General features: G+C 37.5%; 1 protein-coding gene across 6 annotated transcripts in view; it reads left to right on the forward strand.

The window, feature by feature from the left end:
- NLGN1 (neuroligin 1) overlaps window positions 1–19511 on the forward strand; it is a 436439-nt gene that overhangs the window by 189876 nt on the left and 227052 nt on the right. The window lies entirely within an intron of this gene.

A 19511-nucleotide genomic window follows, 5' to 3' on the forward strand; every position in this document is an offset into this window, starting at 1 on the left:
TCTTTCTAACAAAGAAATAAAAATCCATTTTAGATGTGTTATAAAATCGCCAGGAGTTATAGGAAAAGCAGAAAAAAATCTGATGGAGTTAAGCGAATAAACATTTATTTCTCCCTCAAAATATATGGACTTTCCAATGATACCTAAAATAAGTCTATGCTTTGCATCTTTTAAGTTAACTTTCCAAAAACCTTGGGAAGGACTTTCAAAATCAGCTTAAAGGATAAAAAAAGAATAATAAAAAAAAATTGGGGTCCCCACAGGGATCTGTTGTTTGAAGATGATTTACCAACTGCAATGATGAATTGAAAGTTAATCATTAATTGCCAGGATAAAGTGTTCTGAACTGCAATGATAAAGACCTGGATTTAATTCCCAATATCTTGATTCCTTTTCTTATCCGTCTGTGCTCACCCTTTCAGGGAACGTGGTCAAACAGTTCTCATCTGTACTCTTGCAGCAGTAACACTGCTTAGGTCTGGGACTTCAAAAGAGAGAGTAGCACACAAAGAGGAGTAACACAGATTTCCCAAAGGTGACAGGAAACAACAAAATACGAACCAAAATCACAGGTTTGGTGAGATTCTGCTTGATGCGGTACCAAGACATGAAAATAAAAATAAAAGAACACTCTATTGACATAATAGTAAAATGTAGTTGACCACAAATAGAAGGGCATTGTCTGCTGCAAGGAGAACAATACTCAGATTAAGAACAAGCAAGGAGAACCACAGCTGGGAGGAGGGGTAGGCAGGCAGCTGCAGGAAATCCTTTTTAATAGAATTTTCTATGAACTAGTGAAGATTTTTGTTTACTTGAAGCATTTTGAAAAAAAGAAGTTGTAAGATAGTTTTAAGGCCACCAGCAGAAATTTGTAGAAGTTAAAGTGGAAATAGAAGGAAGAGGGAAGAGTAGGAAGAAATAAAGGGAGTACATTCATTGTTTTTGGTTGCATCTCTTTTTCCATGTAGTTTACAGTAAAGCTCAAGGGTTTGCTTTTTTCTTTTTTTTCACTGTGGTGGCACTCAGTGACACAAAAACACTGCAATAGATTTTTCTTAGCAAACTCTGTAAAATATTCTTCGGCCAGTTGGCAGGAGAAAAAGAAAAGCTTTCCTATTTCAGGAAAAGACTAAAGTAGTAAAAGTACTAAAGTACTAAAAGACTGGAAGTACTAATAGAGAGAGCCTTCCAGGACCAAAGTGTGAGAGGCTGAGAGCAAGTCTGAAGGTGCAGGAGGTGTTCCCTCTGCACTCTGGGGAAGTACACAATCCAAGTAGGATATTGCTGTTCTGTGTAGTGGTTAAACGTACCTTATAAGGGCCAAAAGTGAAAAAGCACAAACCCAGCATTTAATTTCTCCTTGTGTGAAGTCAGGTTGGTTGTTTGCTCCTTACACCTGCCTCAAGCCTACAGAACAGGGCTCAATAGGGACCTTAAGGGACAGCTCTTTCACGCCTGCCCATTGCACAGCAGCAGGTGTTATCTGTGGCATATTGTGCAAAAACTGGTTTTATTCATACAGACTGAGATCACTCTGTGCTGAGCAGTTGTGACTAAAACCAAGGAGGAAAGCTTTATGAACTCTGAAGGGAGATGAAGTGGTATAAGGAGCGTTTGGACATTTACCTTTCCGATGCTTTAACAATTTCCTGCTTGCGGAGTGAAAAAAGGAAGAAGCTTAGTCTTTTAAATATTTCTACTATTGCAAAAAGAATCGTAGAATTGAAGCCACACAGATGAAGAAAGCAATTAACAGCAGAAACAAGATAAAGGGCGTCTACCTCCAGTGGATGTAAAAAAAAAAAACAAAACTAATTTTGCTTTGAGAAATTTTATAATAGAGAGGTTAAATCATGAGGCTTCATAAGAAACCATTTCTACTATCACTTCGTGCTGAGGTCTGCCTTGTATTTCTGTGTTAATTATGAAGTTACTTTTCCCAAGGTTAAAAAAAATGCAGAAAATGTCAAAGCTCAGTGTAAATGACTGGAAAAAAAATTCTGTTTCTTTTGTTTCTTGGAAGAAAGGGCTTAGGAGAAACAGGAATAAAAAGAAATATACTGTGTAATTGCAGTTGCCTTAAGATAGTGATACAGTAAGCTAAAGGATGTTGAACGCTTTCCCCCCCAAAAAATAAATAGTAAAAACTGATTGCTAATGACCAGAGTATTGCCACTTGTTTGCAAAATTGTGGTGAAAGAAACAGAATACTATTAACCTCCTTAAAGGATGGGGTTTTGTGGCAAATCACACAGTTGGTGGGTAAAATACATCTCAGTTTTCAGTGCTCAAAGTGTCCATGGGCTTTGTGAAGAGGGATGCACAATGAGATGAGAAATTTAAACCACTTCTCCCACACTTTGTATGTGACCTCAAGCAAAGCATTTCATCACTCACTTGTTTACCGTTCACCCAAATGGAAATGCAGAAACATTTGTACTTCACAGGTGAGTGGTGATCGTAAATTCATCCATTTATAAGAACTACTCTGATACACACGAGTGTTTTAAGAACAATAATAAACATAAGAGGTTCTGAATGCAGAAAGAAGTGAGGGTCAAAAGGCAGTGGAAGCATCGCGCTTAACTCCCTTCTGTGCCTCTGGAAATTTCTCTGATTGGTTCTAGCTCACATCTCAGAAGACCCTGAGTCCATATAACCCTATAAATTGCAATTAATGTTAAATTTGCACAGTAGTTGAACCTTTGACTTTCTTTTCATTCTGCTCAGCCTTTAAAAGCTGCACAAAGCTTTTGTTTCTGACCACGCTGTGGGAGAATTATGCTTAAGTCACCTTATGTTAAGCCCAGGTTCAGTCTCCAGATACATTGCTTCTGCAGTAGGTCCTCCTGTTTTTCCACTAATATCTTAGGATGCCTGTATTTTAGGCTTAATCTCAAACTCTTCACTGGCATATCTGTTTATTTTCTTGTCTCTGTTACATATCTGTGCAGTTTCCTGTTTCCTGAAGTCTAGAAATTAATTTTAGCATAGTTGTCTCATGTCTTACATGCACAGAACCTGACTCATTTCGGATGCCATCTGTTGTATATTTTGAATCTTTGCATTGTGCTTCCTATAATCTGATAGTCAGAAATGTACACATTACTCCCAGTCCTATCTCATTATACACTTGGCAGGCCCAGGGGCCTGCCAGGTAGAGGTGTATTTCCTCCCCTTTTACAAAATTCCTGATAGTATTCTATTTTTTTGAAATTTATATAGGGCTTTTTTTCTCCACCTTTGATGTTATGCATCGACTGAATATCAAGACATTAATTACGGCATTGTTTTCAATGTGCTTAGATTTCAAAATTTAGAATGATGACTCAAAGTGCATAAGTTAATGTTTTTAAGAAAAGGCTTTCTATTATAAATGAAATGAAACGCAGGCTTTTTAAAAGACCGTGTTTGTTGCAGTAGTTGTGCATTGTGTTTGCAAAGTCGATCAAATATTAATAGAGTAATGGATTATACTCTTGAAAAAGTGGATTTTTTTTTTTCTTTTGTCCGTGTAGCAGAAGAGCAGTGTAACTTCCATCACCCCCTGCCCTTATTTGTACAAAGATCTGTATTAGCAGTGGGAGGTTTTCCAGTCCAATTGGACTTTTCATATGGGTCATGTCCCTAGGAACATGATTCATTCTTATTTTTAAATAATAGGAAGTATTCCAAACCCAGTCCTACACTTACAACTGTTGTTCATCCTAATGACATTTTAAACAATGATAATACAGCAACATGTACTTGATGAAGAATCATTTTTCTACACTAAGTACCTGACAGGCAGTTGCCATAGCTTTGTCTACAATAATTTGAATTCTTGTAAATCCAGTTCAGTGTTTCAGTGCGCAAATCTCAAGGAGTACTGGCAATGTTCTTTTTAATAGATGTTCTTTCCAAAAAGCAGCACATAACTGCATAGTGTACATTTCCCAGCTTTATTCCAAGTCCTGTAATAAAACAAGGAGCATGTAGAGCCTTAGCCAACCACTCCGGTAACTCTTAGCCTGAAGGAGCAAAGAGTTTTACACTAAATCAAATTCCGTATAAAGGATATTACAGCCTTAGTCTTATCTTCTTAATAAAGAAAATAGGAAAATCCCATTTTGACCATACTCATCCTTCTGTTGGAGCTGCAGGAAACATGCAGCAAGAAGTAGCCAATCCTTTTTCCTCTCACAGACACCTGTAGCCACTGCCTAGGGAAAGGATAAGCTGCATCCAACAGCACTCTCCTCTTATTTCCATTTCTTCCACCCTCCGCTTGTGACCCTCCATTAATCCCCTTCATCCTCCAAAGCCCAAGGAAACCTACATCTAAAGTTACTTATCCTTTAACTCTTCCAAAAATAAAATGCTGCATCTGCTTCTGAAAAATTCTTTTTATATACAGGCAAGTGCCTGCAATATTTCTAAAAAGATCTCGGACATCTAAATGCTATTTTTAATAGCAAAATATTGACCTAGGGTGGGTGTGTTTCAGAAAACCCAGCAAAACAGAAATTCATCCTTTTACAAAAGGCTACTAAAGGCTTATGAACCGTGTGAATTCCACTTGGTCTTGTAAAGTAGGACATAACTGCGACTTGCGTTTGTGAAATGGGCCTTGCCCTGGCTTTCTGCTGCTTTTTATTTTTAGACAAGACTGTGTTTATATTCTTTTGGGGGCACTTCACATAATGGGCGAGTCGTGGTTTACTAAAATGGATCTAGAGTTGTAAATAGACACCTCCCTTATAATCTAGGTATGTGTTATAACGGAGGGATTTAACACAACAGCTCGCTGCCTCCCTCAGCTTCAGGTTTAACACTAGACAAAAAAACTTGCAATTCTTCTTGACTACATCAGTCATTACTATTAACAAGTAAGGAATCAATCTGTAGCACATCTTAATGTGGTTTTTAATGCCCTTTTTTAAAAAAAAAACAGATTTCACATGTTGCTGGAGTAACTTCAGTTTCCCTTTGACAGATGCTAATTAACCTTTGACTAACTTAACCATTAGTAGATGTAGGAGTTTTTAATGTGTTAAATGTGATGGTGATTTTATTCTCATGAGTTTACATACTGGAGGAGCTTACTATACTGTCATACGACTGAAAGAAGGAAGGAAAAATGATTTTATAAAATGTAAAATAATAATTTACATTTGTTAGTATGTCCTAAAGTTAAATTAGCTGTTTTGGAATTTTTTTCTTGGTTGCCTGGCATTCTGCTGTTAATTGCTGGTCCTGCAAAATATTCAAGAAAAAAAAAGGCATATTTGAGGTATAATTTTACAACTTTACATTTAGCTTTTTGGAAAGTTCTACAGAGGTTAAGGCACCATAGCGTAAAGCTATTAACCTGACTGAAAAGCACCAGAGTTGGTAAAATAATTAAAAGCCAATCAGCTGGCAACTATCTATAGAAGATCTTTCCCTTCTGGCCTCTTTCTTAAAGTACATTTTGAGACATCTCTGAATTGGCTTCTGAAGATCCTGTTCCTGTAAGCAGGATGAATCCAATGACACTCACAGGGGTTACTCATGTATTTAAAGTTGCTGGAATGCTTAAATCTTCAGTGGTTTGCCACATGATTACCATAGCCTTGTTTTCCTATCTGTACAATATGAACGATCCTGAGGTACATGAGGTAATTTTCATTTCATTATTTTACTTTCTGTGAAAAACTGCTCAAAGTTTGGCTTCTTTGTGGCTGAGTTACAAAGAAATCCAACTTTTCAAAACAGTACAAATTAAAGAAAAAAAACCCCAACAGATTTAAAACAGGTTGGTGGCTTATGATGGTAATAAATGTATTTTCTCTTCATTTTCAATACTTGAGCACTTCAGTAAATAAGAAGCAAGTATGTGATCATTATGGCTTACTATTCAGTGTTCTGCCTAGTGCGTTTCTAAGAGCTGAGATTTGTCACTGATTACAATCTCAACTTTTTCCTATTCACTAACGCTATTAGTCACCCAATTAGTCACCTTATTATCTTAAATTAATGCTATCAATGGATATGTTTTCAATCTTCAGTTTGAAATATCGTGTTTCTGGCAATGCGCTGTGCTAATTATTCAAATAATCTCTGTTAGATGATGACTTGATGCAAAATGCCCTCTTTTTCCCTTCCTCACACTGAAATGTAGGAAATCCACAGCTTCTTGATTGTTCTATATAATTTTCTTCAAAGTGAAGTTGAGAGGGAAACCTGATAAACAGGATTGTCCTACCAAGTGCTGATTTGTTAAGTAATCTGGGTTGTTTGCTGTCTAAGGCGTAGATGCAGTTGTGTCTCTGCACCTTTTTCTTGCTCATTCTGCCCACCCTGCCTCCTCCCCAAGACCCAATATCCATGTTTTCTCCTGGCACATAATCACACAAACACACATTTCCAGGGCCCGAAAGAGAGAGAGCAGCCAGGAATGTGCTTCAGGATAGCAAAACCATTCCCATCCTTCACAGCCAGGCCGGTGGCTGAGGTGCCTGGCTGTAATGGAGCTGCTGGTTTCATCTACAGCAGGGGCTGCCCGTTGCCATGCCATGGGATTTCTGCTCTACAAAATAGGTTAGAATGGGAAAATCTGTTGCATTCGATACTCACTCTCTTTGGCAGCATCTTGTTTCTGGACTACATCAACCAAAAGCCCTGCCCAGGGCAGGGGGATTGGAACTGGATGATCTTTTAGGTCCAACCCAAACCACTCTAAGCTGGGAAAATCTGTTGCATTTGATACTCACTGTCTTTGGCAGCATCTTGTTTCTGGACTACATCAACCAAAAGCCCTGCCCAGGGCAGGGGGATTGGAACTGGATGATCTTTTAGGTCCAACCCAAACCACTCTATGATTCCATGAAAGTGGTAACGAAGATGGGAGCTGTTAGCTTTGGCCTCTGTTCTTCTTCATGTGTTTAAGTATGGTTTCTGTGTCATACAGCTTGCAAGACCAGTCTCTAGTAAAGAACTTAGATACGTATTTACAGACATTCATTGTGACTCATCAAGTAAATCATACTCATTTTCCAAATTAGTACTGTATGCCTATCAAATATGTACTTTCCAGACAGCTGTGGTCCATTAAATATATATAATTTTCTTCTTAAGAAAATTAAAATTCAAAGTTAAAATTAAACTTTGGGGCAAATTTTTGGCAAAAGGAGATTGGGCATTTTTCAAGGGAGAAATTTTAGTAGGTGGGTAAAAAGTTACAGGGTGTTTTGGCCTGAACAAGTGGTTTTAACAAGACAGATGTGAATGGAATCTCTTGCTACCAAAATGGTAGAGATTTCTACATGCTTTGTTCTCTCTTCATAGGTGCCAGTAATGTAATTTTTGCTCTGAAGGATGATGGGAGGGGAGGATCTTTGGGACCTTTAATTCAAGCTTGAAAGCCAAAATAGGCTCTGCAGTTTATTTTTTGACATAATAGATATGACAGATGCAACTAGTTGGAAGACTTTAAAGGTTCAGTGAATTTTGCATATGACACATAGTTATTTGAATCACCCATCTGTGCTTTCAGTGACGTGCACTAATATTCAAGATGATAGAATATCGGACTATTATATAGGTGTAATGCTATACAGTATGTTCAATTTAATGAGAGCTTATAAATCCAGTTCTTCCTGTCTGCATGAAAGGAATTCCACACAAAAATTAACAATGAACTGACACCTTCTGTAAAACTATAAAAATGATTGTGTCAAGCAATGAAATGTAAAAAAATTCAGAATGAACTGACTCCTTCTGTAAAACTATAAAATTGATTGTGTCAAGCAATGAAATGTAAAAAAATAAATATCTTACTGTGTTTCATGTTGTTGTGGTTTAACCCCAGATGGCAACTAGGGCTACACAGCTGTTGGCTCCCTCCCCTGCTCCCCTCCCAGGGGGTAGGGAGAAGAGGGAGAGAAAAGAAGGGGGGAAACCTCATGGGTTGAGATAAAAACAGTTTAATAGCACAGTAACAGAAGAGAAAATAATAATTATATAAAATGATGCAAAGCAATCCCTTTCACCGCCTGATGATCGATTGCCCAGCCTGTCCTGAGCAGTGATTGCAGATTCCTGCCCCCCTGGGCAACTCCCATTTATAAACTGATAATATAAAACTTAAATTTCTGCTGTTAAATGAAGCAGTTCATGTATGTTTTGTCTAAATAGAAGTCTGATTATGTCTGTAATTATGACTTCAAAAAATATAAGATTGCATAACATTAATAACAATAGAACTATTCTGTCACAAACTTCTAATGTAAAGAGACTTACTGAATATCATTGATCTGTGATCCTGACCAGTATGGTTTCCAGGATACCAGATTTCACCAATAAAAGAAGAGTAAACACAGTTTATCGTATATTTTTGGGGAGCTGCTATCAGTAATAGGTTCCTTTTCTTTTGCTTTCAAACTATTATGTCTGCATTTAGTCTTTCTCCATCAGATAAACGCAAATTGTAGACAGAAAAATCCCAGGAGAAAGAGAATTATTTTTAACTCTAACATTAGCAAAGAACGTAGAAGTCATTTATGCCCACATACATTTCAAAAACTTTCTCCTACATCTAAATCACAGAGTTAATATACACTCAGCACATCTATATATCTGAAGACATGAGTTAAAAGCTCTCCGAATCTATTGAAGTTAATTGGATTGTTCCCATTTGTCTACATTAAATACCCTGCATTTACAGTTAGTTAATAATCCCTTGGCTGAAGAGCTGGAATGAATCTGTCTTGCATTACCAAAACTTTATTGAATCTACAATGCTAACAAACTGAAATCTTGAAGGTTATAAATTTTAAATTTTGTCTCCTGCTGTGGAAAACTACTCATTTACTGATGCTGAAGTGAAAACAAGGATTGAAATTATCTGTATTATTGGGTCCATAAGCAAGGAGATTTTTGCTGCCCCATAGCAACAGGCTATTCACTGTCTGCTACAGGAATGATTTTCCCTTTCCCTAGGTTTTTTTACTAGTTTGATAGTCTAAAGTATTGTTCTGGTGCCAGGAGTTTGCTGTACTTGCTGTAGGCGTCCATTCTGCTCAGCAGGATGCAGCTTGGATGACTGCAATGTTTTTTTCGTTAACTTTGGTTGACTTGGGAAAGGGTCATAAGGACAGTTTGCTCAAATATGCTCAGAAATACTCATAAATTTGCTTACTTTCTGAACAGAAGATATTCTAGTCATATCAGGGTCTACTCTTAAACAAACTTTAATAATTATCAATAGTTAAGGTTGTTATAAAGTAACTGTTATGTGTGTAGTTGTTACAAAATACCATATTTAATTTAGCTACTGATTTTGTTATCAAAAGGACCCATGCATGAAATCTTGGACCATCATTACAATTTAGCAGTTCATACTGTTTATGCGAATTCTCTGTATTTGTTAGGGAAAAGAAAGTACCTTTTACCCCACTAGGATTAACTTTAAAAAAGAGAATCGTAGCTCAGTATAAAACCCCTGACAACTGTGCCCATACTTTGGTTCTAAGCAAGTAGACTTCGGAGAAGGAAAATATATAAAACCAGAAGTGAGAGTACCATTTGTCCAATGCTGAGAAATGTTATGCTTTTATCTGCTGTGCATCTTGTTGCTTTCCTCCAGAGAGCAGGGTTATTGTCAGCGGATAAAGAATTAGAAATGTCATATTGTCCCCAACCCATCAGCTCTCACCTAAATGGCTGTCGTGAGAATGGAAGCAAGGGCTACTCTGACATTTTGCTTTTAAATTTGCTATTCTTTTTGTAAATAATATATTGTAGTCCTAGGCTTGACATTTTGTAAATCTGTTTTATTTTTGTGATCGTTTCCTGTTCACCAGCTTCTGTGTTAAGGTATTCAATAATTGAATGGTAAGCACGAAGGCAAAGCTCCTGCTGGAAGGATTTTGAGATTTCTGTCCTCATACAGGAGTCGACAGGAACTGTGTAAATATGTGGTCCTAAGTATCGCTGCCTGTCTGTAAGTTCTGCTAGATTAGAAGTGATGTGCTGATTTCCTTTCATGCTCCATTCAGTAGAAGGGTTTTATCTATCCATTTGGGAATCCTTAATATAACATGCAGAGCAAGTCAACTGTAGTTTCAAAACAAGCACCACGCTAATATTGAAAACATGTCAAAATGAAAATGATTTTTCTTATGACAAGTATTTGATCCTACTAATCTTCAAGTGCTGGCTGTGCTGTTCCTGTTTTGTGATTGCTCCATTGCTGAGATGTTTTGAGTTTTCCTGCCTAGAATTATGCTCTTCTAAAAATACAGTATGTAAATATGGGAAAATAAGTGAGGCAAGGCACTTTGCTTCTGACAGCCTTTTACATAAATGCTGCCCCCTCAGTTCTCCCATCACCGTTTCTCACTTTGATTCTGTCAAAAGGTGTGGTAATGAGAGCAGATATATTATGTTTCTAAAACCTGGTGACCACAGTCCCAATTAAATGGTCTTTAAAGGACGCTTTGAATAGCGGTGAAACATTTGACTTGAAGCATCTTTATTCTTTTTAAGATCCAAGTTAATGGAAAGACTGTAGTTCTGAACACCAGGTTATTAGTATCAGTATTAATTTTATTAATGTATTTCTATTTATATTTCAGTAATGCTTAGAGCTTCAAATCTGTAGGAAGAATCTCTCTGTGTTAAAAAGGCATACAGAAGAACCTGCCTGTATATGAGTGTGTGTGTGCACATATATCTGTATAGTCATATATAACTAAAAGAAAATAGTCCACCTTTACATTCCAGGAAAAAGCTTTGTTGTGTGAATGTTTTAAAATGTTTAAATATGACCATACCTGCAGAGAGATAGAAAGTATCAGAAGCATTATCCCAACCCTTGAGATCACAAGAGACAAACCTGAGTACGATAGTAAGAACAGAGAAACTCTGTGACTTGGGTACCAGCATCAGCATTAGATGATTGGGAAGTTCTGGCCCATGCTGAACACAAGCCTTTCCTGCTAATGAAGGAGGGTGCAGTTGTGTCTAATTTTGCCTACTGTGAATGATACATGATATCTACCTTGGTTCCTCAGCATAGAATCACTTTTTCTTTGCGCTACTCAAAACAGAGCAAGAAATTCAGTGATTTGGAGTTAATAAGGGGGAATTGAAAGGCTGATCCAACCAGGTGCTTTGCTTATAAACTCCCTGCCCCTCTGTCTGCTGAGGGTTTGCCAGGAGAGAGTTGGACTGCAGTCAGCTGTACAACATGAAACATTCCCCTTCCTTTTACCACTTTTCTGAAGAAATTCAGCTCTGAGGTAGCTGAATTAAGTTTTACTGATAGTGGCTCATTCAGAAAATTGAGAAAATCAGACTCGCACATTGTGATCTCTATGGAAGGCAGGAGCATGGATTTCTAGATGGTAGAGTGAATTATACAGAGCTTAAAACACGTGGCTTAAAACCAGATGACAGGAACTACATCGGGGAGAGGGGTGGGAGAACTTATTTCATTCCAAACTCCTATATGAAAATATTATGCCCAATTAACTTGATTTTCTCTGCAATGTTCAATTACATGGTTACATGAAGACCATTTTGCTCTGCTATTTAGACTATGAAACTGGGTCTCATGAGAGGTGGACTGTATGCTCAGCTGTGCCATAAACAAAACTATATTGCTGCGGTAACACCAGCCCCTGCAGTTACTAGAATTAGTTGGGGACAAGGCTTTTCCAGCAGAAGGCAGATGGACAGGGTTTGTCCCTAGCAAAGGTAATTAGTTTTGGAAGAATCCCAAAGCTCTCTCACCTGCCGAGGCTGCTGTTCTGGGCTAGTTTCTTTGCAGAGAGAGAGATTTAGGGGTCAAGATTACAAAGGTTATTTAGTTGTTTTAGGCTGAATCTTTTCCATTCCAGGTGTGAGAACAGGAAGGGAAAATGAAATAAAAAAAGTAAAATAAATTTTTAAGTATGGTTTCAATTTTTTTTGGTATTGAAGTCAAGAGGTAGCAGAGAATGCTTTCTGTAACACAACTTATCGTTGTGAATGACCCACCCCACCTGTCTGAAACAAAATAATGTGGAAAAAAGCATAAGAGCAGCAAAAAAAGAGAATAAACCTTACCAGGTTTACCAAAATTGATGGCAGTTTTCTCAGTTGTGTCTCTCTGCATCCTTACACTGCACTGTTATTGCAGCAACACTCGAGAGTTCTTTGGAAGTGAAGATTAACGTTGATATATTGATGGCAATTGTAAATCTTCATTTTGGAACTGAAAATTTGGATCTTAAAATTACAAATCTTCAGTTCTATTGGACGAGCTAAATATGATTGCTCTTTTAAGCTTGCTGTCTGAAACGAGTTCATATCTTCCTTAAAATTAGGAAGCAATTCAATTATGAGAACGGTAGAAAATGAATGTATCATTTTATTTGTATGTACACAAACTAAAAAGCAATGCATTTATAAAAAAGGAAATTTAATTTCATCACAGAGCTTTGGTAGTATGTTCAAGAGACTGAAATTCTATTTTTTTATTAGATTTATCCACAGAATAACTTGGAAGTTAGAAATTTGGGATGCTCGTTCCTGCTTTACTCCTGAGTCGACCTCCTGGTCCAGATGCAAATAGGAGCAGTTCTGTTAATGGTAGTGGACCTATCTTTATATTATTAAGAGATTTAGCCTGTTGACTTCAGAGAACTTACTCGGAGGCTTAAAGTTAAGCGTTTGCATAAGTCTTCATTAGGATCTGGATTGTAGTCATTACCTGTAGAGAAAGAAAATTGATTCATGATCTGAAAGCTCAGGTGGTGGCACAGCTGTGTAATGTTGCATTCAATTCATTATAGCAGTGTGTCACCCTGGAATATGAGTATCTGTAAAACAATATGAATTATTAATGCAAGTAAAATGTTAAAAGCTGCATGGACTTGTGATATAGGCAAGTGAGGTGGCACTGGAGTGGTAAATGCTGATGATAACGGCCGTCTAACAGCTTACAGACATCATTTTTCATGTCTGTTACCTGCCCGTCCCTCACCTCCAGAGCTTTGTACTCCAACTGCAGTGTTCCTGGTTGAAGGGCTTTGTTTTTCCATGTCAACAGAGGCCAGTGGAGTCCCCGTCTGCTTGAAACTTCCCTTTCCTTACATATATTCCAACGGGTGGGACAGCCACTGCTTTCCTTGCTTCCATTGGAAAGTAAATAAATGTCTATTTTTTTCCTCTCCGTTGGCTAGAACAGGAATTGGAGTTGTTCAGAAGCTGTGATCTGTAGGATAATTATCAGGCTGTTGACTCTTCCACTGAATTGCCTCCTCCTTGTACTAAGTGTACCCCATGCCCGAGTTGTGTTTTTATCCCTATAAGCGGTACCACTGTGTGTGCACGTTGCTGTGCAGGGGCAGAGCGTAGCAGATCTTTACCCATCCAACTATCACCATTGTGTGGTGAGACACTGGCCCAGGATCAGGCATGTGTGCTGTAGGCATCTTCAGAGCTGAATTTGTCTCCCATGGGGATGAGCCCCGGGAGAGTGGGGCTCACCCAGTGGTTTGTATGTCTCTTGCTGGCTTTTCTAGTAATGCTTCATGACCCCATATAAAGCACATCATGGAACCAAAAGCCTTCTTGAAAAGGAATTGGATTTATTGAGTGACTTGTTGCAAAAGATTTAAAATTTTTTTTTAAATTTAAAATTATATTAGGAAGAAATTCTTTCCTGTGAGGGTGGTGAGACACTGGAACAGGTTGCCCAGAGAAGCTGTTGGATGCTCCACCCCTGGAGGAGGTTCAAGGCCAGGCTGGATGGGGCTTGGAGCAACCTGGTCTGGTGGGAGGTGTCCCTGCCCAGGGCAGGGGGATGGAACTTGATGGTCTTTAATGTCCCTTCCAACCCAAACTATTCTATGATTCTATGAAATGGAATGGGATTTAAGGAGAGCCTGAAATGAAGCTTCATTTGGGCAGCTCTCCACAGGACATGTGAATATAAAGTGCCTTCAAGTCTGAGAATGCACTGAATTTCAGGCTGCACCTAAAATGGGAAGCAGAGGAATGAGATTCTTATCTACGTTCCCAGATTCTGATCTCATTTAAATTCACACAAATCTAGTGTTGAGTAATGAAGTTCCTTCAGATTTAAAGGAAATCAAGATCCAGCCAGTGTGATTAATCTTGTGAATAAAAAGGTTTGGGATTAGACATTCTTTTCGGTGTGACACTTCAGCAATATGCTGTTATAAAAGACACAGCAGGAGTTAGTCTTGAAGTGTCAGAATAGCTGCTTTAGTGACAAAGCATTTATACATGTAAATTTTCAAAGAAAGTTGGCAACCCTTTTGTGGGTTCAATTTGCACCTGTCATTCACTTGCAGATGCAAATTTGAGTTACTTGCAGCTCTAATTACAGTACTTGATTGTCATCACAAATCAGGTAGTGAGATGTGAAACGACTGAGGTCTGTGCCATCATTTGTTGTTAAAACATGAGTGCAAATGGGATCATCAAAAAGCTAAGTCGACCAGGGCTTTGCCCTGCTGATAAGCACAAATACTAGGAATAAGTACAATATGGAAATCAAAGGAATTTAAGGGGGAAAAAATAACAAGGAAAGGAGGGAGTGAGCATCTGGTGGAAGCAAGCCAGTAATAAGGGAAAATAGAAAGTAGATTGTTTTGCCTATTGCAACAAAGTGCAATAATAGAAAAAGTTAAGGGTTTCTTAAGACCCGACTGCCATTTGTACCTTCCAAATCTCTTCTCTGTGAGGAATCCCACTTCTTTCATTTTGGCTGGCAGCTTTCTAATTTTCAAATGAAAGAAAACGATTTTATAAAATTATTCATTAGATGACTGTTATGCTGTATCTTTCCAATTTGTCATTACATTTATAAGAAAAATTGTGATATAGTTATGTTTTAATTTCAACATATAAGAATTCGATTTCTGAATTCTCTTCACCGAAAATATCGAGGTCTGAAGATTATTAATTATAACTTATCATTAATTTCTTTTAAATTGAAAACAGGAGATAGGTACAACATGTTATTGTGCCTCAACTAACATCTGCTAGACTGTGATAATTCAGCACAGATTATTTTTTTGAGTTGGAGAGTCTGTTGCATACAAATGACACTTGAAGTCACAAAGGATGGGGTATTTTATACTTGAATCTGAGAGCAGGGCCTAAAAAGGTGAGGTAATTTCACTTCACAGATCTTCATTGCTCAATTAAAAAAATGAACTAATGAAGAAGAAATAGCAAGGGATGGAGGGAGGCCCTTATCTAAGTTTAAAGATAAGTATATAATTGTATTTAATGTGCGTGCTACCAGATCCTATGGTGTTGCAACCCGCTTAGTGAATTTTTCTACTACCTGTATTATTTCAGCAGTCGGCTTAATCTCACCCCTTTCCCTTTTTATTGAACAGACACCTTAACTCAAAGCGTAATTATTACTATGGTGATTTCTAAATTGCTAGATCCATGGAGTCTACTTAACCTAACGTAAAAGGTCCTTTTCTTCTGTCCTAGTTTTCTCGTTTCCGACAGGGAACATTTTGGTTCAAACAATGGCTATACACGTAAGCACCAATTTATTAAGTTTAGAGGATTTGTACTGTTGTTTTACAAAGCGGTGTCAACTTGCAATATGACTTTTTGATGATAAATAGCTTTCCCAGGCCAAAAAGCTAATGACATCCACAGCTTCCATGCCTCCCACACACATGCAGCCCAAAAGGCCACAGATAATTTCTGCCGAATCAAGACCGTAAAGACAGAATTTATAATCAGCTTTAATGTATTTAGGAGCTAAAGTACCTTAGTCCTTCATCAAAGGGAATGCTAAAAACCAGAATTAATATGGCTGGACTTTAATTATTTCTCAGTGCATAATTACTCTTTAGCTAACTGGACAGGAGCTATGTTATTTCTCTTATTTTGAGCAAAGGAAAACTGTCTGCAAACGTACAGTAGTCAATATTGAGATTTTAAAATGCATTACTTTACTTTCTTAGCGTTGATTGCAGTACAAATAGAATAAATATTTTAATAATATTTTAAATAATATAAGAACTATTTTTAATTTGAGTAGAGAGTTTATTAGGAGTTCCTCCTGCACATAGTGTTCCTTTAGCTTTTGCAGCAAGACTATTCATTGCCTTTAGGAGACATAAAATGCAGTAATCACTTCTTCCCCTGTTTAAACTGACTTAGGGGTCTACTTTCCCATTACCATTAATGAGAGTTGTGGATATGCAGCAACATGAGACTAAATGAGACTAAACCTTAGAGAGCCTCGTGATAAGCAAATCACCTTTTTATCAGCATTTAGAGGCTTTAGTGTCCTTTTTTCCCCCTCAATTATTTATGGTACCTGATTATTTTGTTGATATTTAACATTTATTACATAAATTTTAGCTAAAATTTAGGCCCAAAACAATAAGGCTTATGTCTTAAACATAGTAAAATGGTCTTTATGTAGTGGATGTCAATTTTTGGAAGAGGAGGAATAAGTGGACCTTCACGAAAGGTGAAGGGAAGTTACAGTGGAACAACAGTGGAAAGTAATTGTGCACAAAAGACCTTTGGAGATCATAAGTCTGTAAAATTTATACTCTTTTTTTGCTTCATTGGCTTCTAGTCCATCATGTCTTAGTATCAGTATTTTAAAAATTGGTTTCTCGTACCTGAAAAGAATATTAAGATGATGGAAGAACCCTAAAGAATCATATATTCAGTAAACAGTCAGGGCTAAAGAAATAAATCTACTTGAGGGATAGATTTAATTTACAAAATCATAAGCTTTCTGTAAAATATTAATTCAAACCTGCAGAAAATAACTGAAAATTATACATCTACTAAGGAATTTCAGTCCTGATTGATTTTTACTTAAAGAGGTATTGCTGTTAAATTTTGTGGGGTCTTTCCATTAGATTTTATTTGGTTTATCTGGTAGTGATTTTGGCATGTTTTCCTGTGCAAGGACCCAAGCCTTCAGTCTGTCTGTACGGTCATACGGACACAGCGAGGTCTGTTACCTGGAGAATCAGAACCTGATTCTAATCTTACTGATTTTTAGAATGAAAATTATTGCTGAAACGTGTGGAAGTCTTAATCCAGAAGTTCTTGTGATGCTACTTTCATGATTTTAGAGAATTTCTTCAGCAGCCATAGATAAGAGGCAACAGAGAACAAACACGGCGAAGCTCAGAGCTCTGCCTCCTTTTTGGGGGGGTTCAGGATTGAACCACTTGATGCTGCTGAGTGCTCTTACAGACAGCCCCATGCACAACGGGTCCTGAGCTGATGTTTTGGGATTGCAGAATAATTTGCAAATGCAAATGAAGTTTCATGACATCCCTGTAGGTATAGGTGAAGTACAGAATATAGTGAAGCAGTTTTATGCCTAGTGCAAGAGAACCAAACTCTACTTTGGTTTCTAGACCACAAACTCCAGGGAGGAGAAAATTTAAGTGACCTGATGCTGAAATGGAATGAACATGGGCCGTTATATTTACAGACCAGAGTGAATTTGTAGCAGAAATCACGTCTCACCTCTTACGAGAATACTTTTAGTGGTGCCTGGGGTCTCTGTCACGTGTCTCCAACAGGGAGGGGGTGTCCTGCTTAGGGGGTGAGGGAAATAGAGCCCCGTGTATTGGGAAATGGCTGCACAGCTGTATTAGAAAGCTTGATTAATCTACGACAGCTTAAAAATAGGTCAGCCCCTTTGCAAGAGGAATTGGGGAGAATGTGTATTGCAACATGATTAAAAGGAAGATGGTCTGGGTTTTTTTTTTATGATTTTCAGAGAAACTCACGGCTGTATAAATGCTATGGTTACCCGGGATATTTTTAATAGCTAGTCTCAATTATGCTTCACTGTATTGTAAATTCGGAGATGGTATGCGATCGGTCATTTGTGTTGAGATGTTTGATGCAGTGTGTAACTGCAGTTGAGATCTGGAACCGTGACCTATACAAAATACTCCACAAAGGCCAGCTATTAAAAAATTGTAACATTCATTGTCATGGTTTCATCCAGAAAAGAAATCACCCCTCTCTGTGCAAGTTATTTGGAGAAATGTGTGCTGTTTGCCTTTCCAGATGCTACTTTGTTCCTTTCTAGTGACTTTTAAGTATTTAAAAGACAACAAGCAGCCATTAAAAATGTGTATGTGTATATATCTTTGGCTGTGCCTGGCTCTTCATTATGATGTGCATAGTTCTTAGAATTTTAAGTCCATTCTTCCTGTTCACTGTGCTGAAAACCTGCCGTGAAATGACTGTTATTCTTTGCATACATCTCTTACTTTTCTAGCTTTATTCTTTCAGAAGCAAAGTTGCTGTGGTGTGAGAGTGATGGGCAGCGAGACGTTTCAATGTGTGTATCTGGGTAGGGTGATGTTATCGAGATACCATATATTGTAAAGATCCCATTCAGGGTTTGGATTAGGAAAAGCTCTTTAGCTCTGCACTGAACAGAATGATTGTTGCAGGTGTGACTATAGAAACGTTTGTGTTTAATTTATGATGTATAATTCCAGTGTTCTGTATTTAGAATGAGTCTATACTCCTGACTGATGCAATAATTAAGGTATTCAGCTTTGGTTTTCAATAATATGGTCCAGTTCTTACATTCACAGTTAAAATCTCACGGTACTTCATGGGTTGTTTCTGTTTCTCAAATCCATGCGCCTTGGTATAAATATTTTATGAATTTTTTTTTTAAATGCATCACTCAAATACATGGTATTTTGCCTATAAATGACAGGTTTAATGCTGAATAACTAATATCCTGTAAAATAACGGAGCCAGAGAGAGCATTTTAAATACAAATGTTTTAATACTCCGTAGTGACTAGAGTTAATGCATGTCTCTTGCCTACATCTACTGCAAATATCAACACATACTGATCATCTCTTTTTTTGTTGTTGTTTTTGTCTATTGCTATTTTATGCATGAGAAAGTTCTTGTTTTCTACTCTGTGCTTGGCTGGCTCTTTCTTTTTTTGTTACTTAGTCCTGTGTTTGTACTGATTGCTTTTTTGCATGCAAATTACAGAATGTCATGGAAATGAGAGAGCTCTGAAAAAAAAGGAAAGATAATGCTGAGTTCCAACTGTCTTTTGTTTGTGCGTAAGTGTGTAAAATATATGACATGGAAATATTTTCAGAATAGCCTTTGACTTTCCTTCTGGTGTATATTTCTATTACTGAGTAAAGGAGCGGGCATTTTTCCCATTGGAAAATATGATGAATTTATTAATACTTGTTAATAATACATGGAGTGGGCTTGCCATCCATTTATAGAAATAAGAAATTCTGATATCATATGTCCTGCCCAAGTGAAAACATTAGATCCATATTCATTGCAACTTTATACTGTGCAGGAAACCCTGGTCCCACTGAAATCAATGGCAAAAATCATTGTCTTCAGTTGGTCTAGGATTTCACTCTTGTTTCTAGTTTACATATGGATTTTCATGTTCCTTTATAAATATCTCAGCAGGTAGTCAAAGGTTTCAAGGGAATCTACAATTTTACTTAAAA

The sequence above is a fragment of the Calidris pugnax genome, unplaced genomic scaffold (assembly GCF_001431845.1).
Source record: "Calidris pugnax isolate Ruff unplaced genomic scaffold, ASM143184v1 scaffold52, whole genome shotgun sequence".
In the NCBI taxonomy this organism is placed as follows: Eukaryota; Metazoa; Chordata; class Aves; order Charadriiformes; family Scolopacidae; genus Calidris; species Calidris pugnax.